Source organism: Camarhynchus parvulus, chromosome 11 (assembly GCF_901933205.1).
Source record: "Camarhynchus parvulus chromosome 11, STF_HiC, whole genome shotgun sequence".
NCBI classification, from domain to species: Eukaryota; Metazoa; Chordata; class Aves; order Passeriformes; family Thraupidae; genus Camarhynchus; species Camarhynchus parvulus.
The window spans coordinates 14,009,807-14,022,082 of NC_044581.1; positions in this window are offsets into that span (position 1 = coordinate 14,009,807).

Here is a 12,276-nt window from a genome sequence, read left to right on the forward strand (position 1 = left end):
CTAGGGTTGATGCTGTTCTTCAAAGTGAAAGATGATTATTGAGAAAAGTTTCTGTGTGGTTTGCGGACTCTTTTCTTGGGTGTCTGACACAAGGCATTTTTTATTTGTTACAATAACTTTTATTTATTTGTAGAAACAGATGAACTGTCTCTATACTGAATTTATTCTCTGGCAGAAGCTTCAGCACAGTGTAGTAGTTACACTATCATGTCCAAATTTACTTTCCCAAACAGAGAATGAATAGACAAAAATAATGTTAGAGTTCAAAGCTATTTTTGCACTTTATATAAAACATAGGGAATACTAGATCACTGATTCACATTTTCAAGGCAGTTCTGGACTGGCTTTTTTCAATACTCTGCTTCATAGCAGAACAGGTTATAAATCATTTTATGGATGTTTATGCGCTCTCCCTTGTGCTCCATGTAATAAATATGCAGGACTGAGAAGCTGAGATTTTTTTCAAGAGATTTTATGTGTGGTTTTTTTCATATTTGTTAAATTAAAGGGTGGGAAATTAAAAAGGATGAATTTACTTGCAGTTCTGTAGGTGATCAATTTATTTGCTGGATTTAGGATCCTGTACTTCTATGAATGTATTAACTCTGAGGGGATGGACAGCTGAATTGGGATTAACTGGAGTTTTAGTATTTTGGAGAGCAGGCTGTGGTCTCTGTTTTCATGTTCATCTCTGTGTAACCTTGGGGATAGTTCTTTCTCTTTTATGTTTACTTCTCTTTTTTCCCCTTCTTTCTAATTTTTTAAAAATTTTAAGTGGGATTTTTGTTTTGTGTATTGAAATAAAAACTGAAGACCTCAACAGGAAAATTTAGCCTTCCATCTCCCTGTGCTTTAATTTCCTAGGAGAACTTCTGCTGGAAAAGTATGACCTGGTATAAATTCATTCTACAGAGCACTCAGGTCTTTAAGATGCTTCTTAGTTTGTTTTTTGGGGTTTTTTTTGGTTAATGCTGATTAATAATTGATCTCTCTTATCTACCATGACTTCCCTTTCCAGGAGGCAAAAAGTGATTTGACATATTACTTTTTAAAAAAGCTTAAATTAATGAACACAGTAAATGTAGGCACACTGGTAAGCAGCATCCTGACCTAAAGAAGCAATTAAAAATAAATCATCCATCTCTAAGAAAGATAAAAATAATACTTGGTAAGAGTTGTTTCCGCAGCTTGAAAGCAAGAATAAATTTCTTAAAGCAAAATGAATGCTATAAGCACTTATTTTTGTGGGTAGAAAGAAGAGCCTAAAAATACTTAATACACCAAAAAAACAAGAGCAAAGGCTGAAGTAGCATAATCCTTTCATCTTCAAAATATGGAAATGGGAAGGAATAGAGAAGGGAAATAGATCTTTAAATATTGAAATTCATTCTCTTAAAGGAATTGCTCTGAACAGCACATTGACAGTGCTGGTGCTGGCAGGAAAATCTGCCTGTGGGAGCACAGAATGAAAACTGCCCAGCTGGGCTGTGGAAATCACTTTTCCTTGACAAGTGCCCATCAGATTTACACAGCAGCATACAAACAGGGTGTGGGCGTCCTGTGCCCTTCCAGCACAGGGGCAGCCAGATCTTGACTCTCATGGCTGAGCTGAAATCTGTATTCCCTTCCTATTGCAGCTGCTGGGTCACCACAGTGCATGATTTTAGGGCCAGACCCAGCTCTCACTGAAGTCTGCTTTTTGCTTTAGTAGCAAGTGAATTGGGGCAGCCATAGTTACATATGATCCCTGTCAAAAATGTATCTGTCTCAGTTACTAGTGATGTCCTTTCGGGTTGTAAAATAATTTGGGGCTGTCGTGGAGCCTATAAATAGCAGATTGCATTGCCATGGCAATTCTTTTTTTATGCCTAAAGGAACGGTGTCAGCCTCAGAGCCACAGCCAGCTTGGAAATGAAGTGGCACCTGAGCTGGTCAGGAGGAAAGGAACAGGCTGTTTGTTGGAAGCACTAAAGGATGGAGTTCAAGGCAGCAGGTCAAGGATGAAATCCTGGCACTGTTGAGTTCAATGAGCTGTGTGGTGACTTAATTGGAGGCAGAATTTCACTTGAGATTTCCCTGAATAAGGGAAATTCTTTGAACATTTGACGTGTGTCCACCCTCTTGTCATCTTTCCCTCATTCTTCTCCCTCCTCTTGGCATTTCAATATTAGAAATTGTTGGATAATTTATCAGTTCCTTTTGAAGCATGAGAAAACCTGGCAGAGGGTCCAGAGTTGAAAGTAACTCATCCTACCGGAGTTTGAGATCCGTGCTAATCATGAGTTTTGAGTAGAGGTGATTTCCCCTTCAAATGGCTGCTCAGAGTCCTCCTGTGGCTGCATGGGCAGGGCAAGCCCACGAGCCTGGGGACAAAGGGCAGCAAGGGCAGAGTCAGCCAGGGCAATCCAGTGACTCCAACGAGCTGTGTGGGAACTCAGCCTCTCTTTGATTGCAATATCACCTCTAAAAATGCCACAGAAACTGAGGTGAGCATGTACTTGATACAAAGACCCCATCCCTTGCAAGGGAGTTCTGACAAGTAGCAGAGAACAATATATGACTTCAGGGAATTATTTTCATTTTCCAGTTCCCCGTGGATTTGCTTGAATGGCTACAGAATTACAGATTGAAGTTTAGTCAAAGACAACTGTCAGTTACATTGTCTCAATATTCATATTGAAGATTTTAAGTGGCTCACAAAATGCTTTTTACATTTTTAAATTACTTCATGAGTATGGATCAATCAGCAAAATATAGCAGTAATGAGTTCCTTTTAATAGCAAAGAGCTTGCTAATTACCATGCTGATTATATGAACCAAGTTTTTAGCCAACAAAAAAGCTCCTGCAGGCAATGTCCTTCCACCTGCTGAGGGGCTGGCAATTCTCATTAAAAAATAAGAGGAAATAATTATTCTTTTTAGTCTGTTTCAAATCTTAGGCAAAAAAAAAGTGTGCTCACTCACTTTCTATGCGTGACATCATCTGAAATTAGTAGATGCTTTCACGGGTATGTGAAAAGAAAAATTTAAAAATAGCTGCCCACAAAACCCATCCTTTTCCAATTCCAAAGGAGGGCCTTCCAGGGCTGAGGATTCATCTGGGGCTGCCTGTGAGCAGGTGTCCCTTTGGGCAGGATGTGGGTTTGGTTCCTGCCAGCACCAGGGATGAATTCTGGGCATGGGGAGCTGCCAGCCCTGCCCAGGCTGCCCAGGGGCTCTGGGGGGTGGCAGCAGCTCAGCCTCGCAGCCCCAGGGCTCCCCACACTCTCACAAGATGAATTCTCTTGGAGGCAGCACTAGCTGGGCTGAAATCAAACTCCAAATGAGCTTTTGAGATGAGCTCTGGGTTCTCGACTATTGCAGAGCCAGGGATGGGCTGTGGGTCATGGAGTTAGGATGGAGTTTGGGAAATCTGTGGGTACGAGGGCAGCTTGGGTAAATTACTTTGTGTCTCATCTGGAATGTTCCTTGTTAATACAGGAAAAATCATGAGGTGCTTAGTGGCTGGGGCTGAGCAAGGTAATCAGGCAGGCTTTAGGCAGAAAGGAGCACAGGAAAGCAAGTCTGAAGGCTTTCTTCTTATTTTTGTCCTGTATTCTAAAATTCCTTATTTTTCAAAGGAAAAAATTAATTCTAGCAGATGCTTAAACCTTTCTTACTTTAATTTGGAAGAAGAGAGAGGGAGCTGTGAAATGTCCCTTGGGACTCCTGCCCGATCTAGACCTGGGAGTCCATGCATCCATGGCACTAATGCAGCCCTGTTACCTCCTGAAATAATTCCTCCCTCTTGGATTTATGGCTACCACAGATTAGATTGTTAATGCTATGCAAATAGTACTAGTCAAAAGGTTCATTTCCACAGTTTATTTCTCTTTCTATGGAACTTCTAATGCAGTGAACCTTATTTTTGAATCAAGGTGGGTTTATTTGGTTGTGGTTTAGATGGAAAAGGTTTATAAAACATAATTCAGATTCTGTAAGCAAGGATGTTGGAGATGGTGCTGAACATTTAGCAATAACAGCTGGCACAAATCCTAATTTCATCTTGGAAAATCACAGGTGACAATGTTACTGAACATTCACCATCTCATTTTAAATCCGGGCGTGTGCTCAGCCTTGCTTCTTGAGGATAATTGTATCAGAAACTGAAATCCTTCCTTGTGCTCCAAGCAGAGTCCAGGGTGTGTACAATTCTTGCTCCTAAAAATATCATATTGATAGCTTAACCTTGGGTGGGAAACAACATGGATTGCTTTTTCCACAGATTTTGTTTTCTTCTGTGGGTGAAGGAAGAAATTCACTTTTAGCTCCTAGAAAAACAGTATTTTTGTCAGTGGTATAATTCTCTCAAACATATATGAAGGTCTTCTACCTTACTTTTCTCCGTAGAAAAATAGATTGTTACCTTTTTCTATTGGAACACTGAAGAAATATTAAATTTTAAAAAGAAAAAAAATAAAGATATGGATATTTCATTTTATTGACACAAAATTGTTTATTTGAATGTCAATCACTGACTATTACTATTCTTTCACAGAGAAGAACATTTAAGACTTATGTTATTGTGCATTTTATTTAATTTATTTTGCCTGCAGGTACTAATTTAATTCATTTTCATTGATTTGAGGAATGCATTTGAGCTGAAATAGTGTGCCTAAAGGCATCAGCAAGTGATAGAATAGGACTGTACTTGTAGTTCAGAAGGAAAAGATAAAAGGAAAAGAAACTTATTTCTGAGGAGAATTAAAAGGGAGGGGAGAAAAGCCCTTTTTAATAATGGTTCATTTTCTTCCTTTTTAGTACAAAGTGATAAAAGGAAATAAATTCATGTTCCAAGCCTCAGACAAAGTGTAAGGTCATTTATGAGGATGTTATCTTCAAGGGTGAGGAAAAGTTTGTCAGAAGTTGTTAGTGTTGAAAGTACGGGAAGTGGATTAAAACATCACTAGGCAAAATCAGATTGTCAAGATGACAGAATAAACCTGTACACCTATTTTCCAATTTTCATCTCCACATGAAAACACAGCATGATCATGAGTTTCAGTGAAAAGAAACAGAATATATTGGTCAGCAGCCTGGTAGGAGGGGAATCATGGTTTTAGAAAGCAGATAAAACAGAAACATATCCCTAAATTAGTGTTCTTTGTAGCAAGAACTGGTTTTTGAACAACATATGTGCAATATTTACTCAGGAAAACCTCTTTTCCAAAGACATGTGTCTGCCCTGGGAATTGGAGGAGAGTTTCAAGGCTGTTGTGCTGGTTCTGCTGGGGAAATTCAGTGAAGAAAGGGGGCCAGGGAGCAGCCTGGAAGGGAGAGGCTTCCATGAACAAACTGAGGCTTCCGTGAACAAACTGAGGCTTCCATGAACAAAGTGTCCCTTTGCTTTTGGGGACTCGAGGAACAGGCTGTGAAGGAGAGAGGTGCAGGTATCCCTGTGGATCTGCAGAAAGGGATGAGCTGGGATTGAGGGGGAGATGGGAACAGGGGCCACGCTTGTAGTGCAGGGTGAGAACTGATGTGTGGGTGTGATCAGGAGCAAGGATGCTGGAAGGGATCAGCACAACTGCTTTGGAGGAGCTGAAATGGGGAATCCCTCACCAGAATTGTCCCAAGTGCTGCTAGGAACAGAATGGTATTGCCACTGCAATGTTTGTATCAACTATTTCATCCAAAGGGGGATGGAACCTTCAGCTCCGTGTGGAGCTTTATCCCTCTGGTTAAGGGCAGTTTGGCTATTTCAGATTTATTATGAAAAAGTGGAATGATTTTGCTCCTGTTGCTCTCTTGTTTCTTGCACTGACTGTAGGTATCTGACTATTGGCTGTACCTTGTTTTACTGTGCAGGTAGAAGAAAATTTCATTCTTTGCCTCAAACAGAGAGGAGAGTTCTTAGGCATCAGCCTGGTTTACCAAACAGTTCTTAGGCCTGGTCTACCAAATATTGCCATGAGCTGTGTGAGTCTGCTGATGCCAGTTGTGTCAACTCAGCAGAAAAGCATGAAGATTAGAAGCATGTTAAAAAAAAACCAAAAAAAACCAAAAAATTATCTTTTCACCAAAAAATAGAAATGTTTGCATTTTGTAGGATGACAAGTTCATTACTGTGGACAAATTAGGATCACTTTTTATTTTCTGGGTAACTATGCATCTTCTACTTGGCTTTGGGAATGCACTCCTCAGCAGATCTGTCTGAAATCATGGCACAGTTCTTCAGTTACTCAATAATGTAAATCCATTCAAAAAGTTGTCTTGGCTCCAAGCATGGCTGGATTTTTACCTACCTGCTGCAATTCCATTTGATTTGCATTTTTAGCGTTCCATTCTTCCTCAAGAGCTGTTTCCTGATTTCATTGAGGAAAGAAAGGAGCGATGTAAAATTTGAGAAATAAGAATCTTAATGGGTGTATATCATAGTTGAAATACATCTGAATTATTGTTTTTTTTCCTTTTGTCACTAATAATGCTTAATATCAAATTCTATAGAGTCATATGATTCATACTGTTTTCATTTTCACTCCTGTGAGAGAGAAGTATTTTCCTCTACAGAGTTCTCCTTCTTTTTATCTCCAAATTTGTCTGCTTTGAATGAACCTCTAACAGAAAAAACTGTTTAAAGCATCAACTCTTCATTCATGCATGGTCCCTACTGCATATACTCAGCATAATTAAGATTTTATTTATTTATTTTTAAAATTTGCAGCAGTCTTTTGAAATAGTTTTCCTCTTTTTCTGGATGAAATGTGTGGTAAAATATTACCTACAGCTTCCCTCTTTCTCCAGATGTCCTGTTTTGTTTTTTCTGTTTGGTTTGGGGTTTTTGTTGTTGTTGTTATGGGATTCGTTTGGGTTTGTTGTTGGGTTTTGCTGTTAAGTGGCCTGTGTCAGTTAGTCCATAATTTCAAAATATTTGTATTAAAGGGTCTCTTTTACACTTCTTTCTCTCTTTGGTGAGTTTATGCAAGGTTGCTCCACAATATCCTGAACTGATTCCCTTCTTCCTTTGGGAAGAGGGTTGGATTCTCCCTGAGAGAGGAGAGAGCACTGCTGATAAAATACACTGCTCTGAGGTGTCCGGCTCTGGAATTCTCTCTCCTTTGTTGCCTTGGTCAAAGAACATCTAAAACCAATCTGGATCATCTCTTGTGGTATATTTTGGTGCATTATGCTTCTGTGCATGGAAAAAAGAAGAAATTTAATTTGGATTTTATGAGTTGTGAGTTTTGATTGAGCTTTCAATGGCTGTGGGGGTGTATGTATTGATCTCCAAGTGAATAATAAAACGTGATCATTTTCTATCCACTATGTGCCCAATGCATTGCTCTTCTCCTTTCGTGAGTTAAGGAATTACTTTTTTAACAGAATATTTGGAAGGAATTGACACTATAGTTTTCCCACCTTGAAAATCGTGGAGATAAATTTATTCAGATGAAATTTCCTCTTGTGCTCAGTGGTCTTGGTGGAACCTTTGCAGTTGGCTCTGTGATCAGCTCTGTGTCAGGTTTGGGCACAAAGCTGCTGTGCTGGGGGCCTGCAGGAGCTCAGGAGGTGCACTGAAAGGCTCCAGGGAATCAGAGGAGCTCCAGTAGTTCTGTGTTTCCCTTTCAGAACGTGTTCTCTGTGTTTGTCACAAGGAACATCCTCAACTGAATGGTGGAACTTTGTACAGCTTATGAAACATCCCAGGTTTTTGTTGTGCTTTGTAATAACTTGCTGTTTTCTCCTTCTGATACCACAAATGTTTGTAGAGACCCACTTTGACAGGTAATAATGGATTTAAATAGTCAACATCAAATACAAAAGGTTTATGAATACTAAGGAAAACATCTTGAAAAAAGGTGAGCAGTGTTTGCAAGGGTGAGATAGTCTGCATGTTTCCATGTCTCTCAGTAGAATCACATCTTTACTTTCAATTTCATCTTTAATGTAACACTAAATGTAACATTGTTCTGTAAATATTGTTGCTACTGACAAGAACATCAATTCATGTTATTCATAAAGAGACTTTCAGTATTTGAGCAATGAATAGCAAGCAGGAGGAACAATTGTTTGCATTTTTATTTCTTAATACACATCCCTCTGCTAAAAAAGGGAAGCAGACTCAATTTTACACTTATCAAACACATACTGCTTTTGGGAAAAGAGCTGATTTTTAGCAAAAAAGATATTCAAGTGATGGGAGATAAATTTATTAAAGTATATTTATTTCCTTTACATATTACAAGTTGTTTGCCAAATAAACGTGATTGGGGCACTGAGATATTTTTGCAGGTGTTATAAAATTAGTGGCTGTGACAGGCTGATTTTGACAGGCACTGCACTGAGCAGTTTTTGCTCACAGTAATTGGTGTAGGGGATGTGGATGGGGACATTTCTGTGGACAGAACCCCAGTCAGGATGAATTGCCCTGAGTAAGGCAGCAGTGAGTGAGATGCTCTGGCAGGAGCCAGGGGTCCAGCCCTGCTCCTTTCCCAGCTCTTACTGCACTGAACCTCTTGGACCACAGGAACACTTCAGTCACTGCAAGGGGCTGCACAGGCCTCTGCTGAGCTGGATACTACTCAGTGTGGTCCTCCCTAGGAGCAAATAACAATTCCTGAATAAACATCTGAGTAAATAACAATTCCAGGAACACTTTGGGGTCCGTGGAGTGGTGTTGACACTGTTAAAGAGCCCCAAAGGATGGGGTTGGGGTGGGGAAGAAATCAGGAGAACAGATCCCTTGGGGTGTGCTCAGTGGCTGTGGGAGAGCCCTGTGGAAGAAGGTGCAGCAGATAAATGTGTATTTCCCTTGTCCAGCAGATAAATGTGTATTTCCCTTTTCCAAACCAGCGGCACTCTGCCACTGTCTGCCCAGGTCCAAGCAGAGCTGCCTCTCTCAGAGATGGGAAACGCTTTCCTAAAAGGTCAGTGCAGAAATGCCAGGGAAAAGCTATTAAAATCCTCAGTGTGCAGTGAGCTGATGATCTCAGGGCTGCAAGAGAAGTTACTGAATACTTCCCACTTTCTAATCATTGCAATTTCAGGTGCTTGGCACGTCTGAGGATTTAAGCTAAAATCAGGAAAAAAATTGAGTCATTCTGACAGTGCAACTTGACAAATTGCCAAGGATGTCTAAGCAAGAGTCACAGCTGCATTAAACAGCTTAGTGTTCTGTTATCTTCTGCTTTTTCAGCTGCAGAAATTGCTTTGCCATGTAAAGCAGAGACCACCAAACCCAGAAATCTTTACGAGTCATGTGTATGTGCCAAGAGACACTGGGAGGGGAGCAATGAGCCATGAAAAACCCTCTGCTCCTGCCATGGTAGCTCTGAAATATGCAGAAAAACATTTTGTTTCTGGTCTTTTAAAAATTATTATTACTCCTTTATGTTTATTTTTAAGCTCTGTTCCATTTCTAATGCCCAGAAATGCCTTCCCTTAAAGGGATACAATTTGAATTAATTTTTGCATTTGCGTGCACACACATACATGTAATTTTCATTCATTAAGTGAAGGAAAAAGAGGTGTTCTGTTACAAAATTCAGTTTAATCTGGTCCATGTTTTGTGATGAATAATAGTGGTCCTGACAATGCTGCATAAATACTCTGTGGCATGACTGCAGCAGAGACACTGTGGATCTGCTGTTACCTATTGTTTTTTTATGGAGTGGTGGATTTAAAGGGATGGGAGGGGAGCAGGTCTCTCCATTTTTGTTCTATGTGTGTAAATCCATAATAATTATTTTCTCAGCTGCCCTTTAAATAACAAAAAATACTCAGCCATGGATTTTGCCATTTACAGCAGCTGTCAGAATGGATTTCCTACATGTTTGGTGTGTGCATCAGGACAAATTTATCAGTTTCCTTAATGATACTTGGGTTTAGCTGCTTATCAGAGGCATAGTCCAAGTGTGATTAGATTTACTCATTAGGTCTTCACAATAAAAAATGATGTTCCAGCACCTGGACTACAATGTGCTTTTCACTGTGTCTTTGTGAAATTCACTCTGAGTGATGAACAGCACAGAGAAGGGAAAACAAGAACCTGCTTCCTGGAAACAAACATTCCTGAAATGGAAGGATTATTAATTTGAGATGTTACAGATTGGAGGGGATAAACTATATTAACTAAGTGCTTTCCTTTTTATTTTCTGTTCAACTCTGCTATAAAAATAACCTTTTTTTTGGCATTTTGGATATACAGAGATGGAAGACCCTGTTGAAAATAAGTTCACAAAATTTCTGCTTAATGATATTCAATGAAGCCTCAGGGCATTTTGAGAGTTGCCATCAGGAGGACATACAGTTTGTCATTTTTATTAGGGGTTTGCATCACTGACAAGAAAAGTTGTTCTCCCTCTCTTATTTTTGTGTGAGTATGTGAGGTTACTGGTCATGGGCAGTTTTAAGTCCTTCTAAATATGCATTTCCTTTAATTCATTAAGAGACTTTCATGTTCCAACATATCCATTACAATGACAAACTGACACTGTAAAATTAAAAAGCCTGCAATTACTCACTTGGTTTGTATTTTAATCAAAGCTATTGTAATATGACCCCAGGGAGCCATAAATGGCCAAACAAAGGGGTTGGGATTTATATGGGACTTGTGTATACAGAATATCTAAGTGGAAGGAGCTAGTGAAGAGCAAAGTGCTGGATTTCTTCCATGCAAGAAGGATAGCTACAAGTGCAGTTTGACCAGAGCATAAAACAAGTCTTTGGCCAGCTCAGGATTAGAGAGGTCCAAACTAACACAGCTTCTCCTTTGTTTGGGCTTTTGGCACTGAGACCATCTGACAAAGCCATGGTGGGCCCAGACATTACTTTTATCAATCACTGCATGAAGAACTTGAGGAAATAAAGGAATACAGAAAATGGGTTTTGCATGCATTGTGGCTGCTGGGAAGGCAGCAATGGTATCACTGGCTTCTCTTTGGAAGTGCACTTGTGTGTGTGGGTGCTTATTGGGGTGTAGGCAGGAGAGGAGGGAACTGTGCTGCTCCTTCTTTGTGCTTTGTGCTTTCAAGAGGAATTTTCTCATTTGGTGTGAAACAAGCAGGATTGATAGTACCTCTCAGGCTGCAGAGGTCAGACATAACCAGTGAGGGGCAGCGGGTGCAGCCAGGGTGAAACTTGTCCATGCAGGGCTGGAAGGAGCTGTGCTCTCCCTGCTCTCAGTGGAACTGCACGCCCAGTCCTTGCTCAACTCAAGGATTTTGGGTGCTCTTCCCTGGGAAGAAACAGGGACAGCTCATGTGGCACAAAGCAATTCTCTCATAATTTTTATAGGAAGTTTTATGCTTTTCTGTATTGCCTACAAAATTTATACAAGACTATAATTTTGAAGGAAGTTAAGTGAATAAAACTGCTCTGAAGCTGGAATGGCAGCTGCGCCTTAGAACTTCTTTTTTTTTTCTGTCTCCAGGGCTCACATGGAAACTACTGCAGATTTAATGAGTATTTGTCACTTGCATAGCAAAGATATGAACAGACATTCTCATTTTGGACCCAAATCTGTCTTTAAAAAAGATGGAATAGAAAGTTCCGTAATAAAGGCAGCATCTTGCAGTGGCTCTTTCTGCACAGAGTTCCCCTGAGGATGTGATTGAGATGACCTAAGGTCACCAGCATCCACAGTAACTAACCAGGCTCTCTTTGCAGATTTGTGAGCAGCTGGGATTTCTATGTCCTCCTCAGAGAATTTGCAAAACCTCCATAGGTTAAGACTGAGAGGTTCACTTTAGAGTTTAGCAGAAGAAATATGCACAGTTAACCACTGCTTCTCTTTTCTTCTCAGCCTGTCAGCTGGAGCATTGACCACCTTGTCAATATTTAAGGGATCATGAGAGGAAGGGGCTCCATCTATTCCTTGAGCAGTTGCAGGTACAAAGTTGAATCTGTCTGAACTAGTGAGTATCTCACAGACTATTTCTTGTTAAGCTGATCATAGCCTTTGCTCATGCCAGCAAATCAGAGTTTTGTTTTGCTCATGTTCAGGCCATTTTTGGTTTGCCAGCACAAAGCTCTTCTCACTCGTGTGTCAGAGGAAGAAGCAAGTAACTATGATGGAGGAAAAGTAACCCAGCACATAATCCAGGTACTTCATATTGTGACACTTAAAATGTGTGACACTGATTTCAGAGTGTCAATTCACCCAAAGGCAAGAGTGGAGATGTTTTTCTAATTAAGCCAGGCTCCCTAACTCCTAACAAGGAACTACCATGGCCCGGTGGAGAGGCTTTCCTCCCTTTGTGGGCAGGCAGTGGTGGTGCTCTGGGCGCAGATATTTCA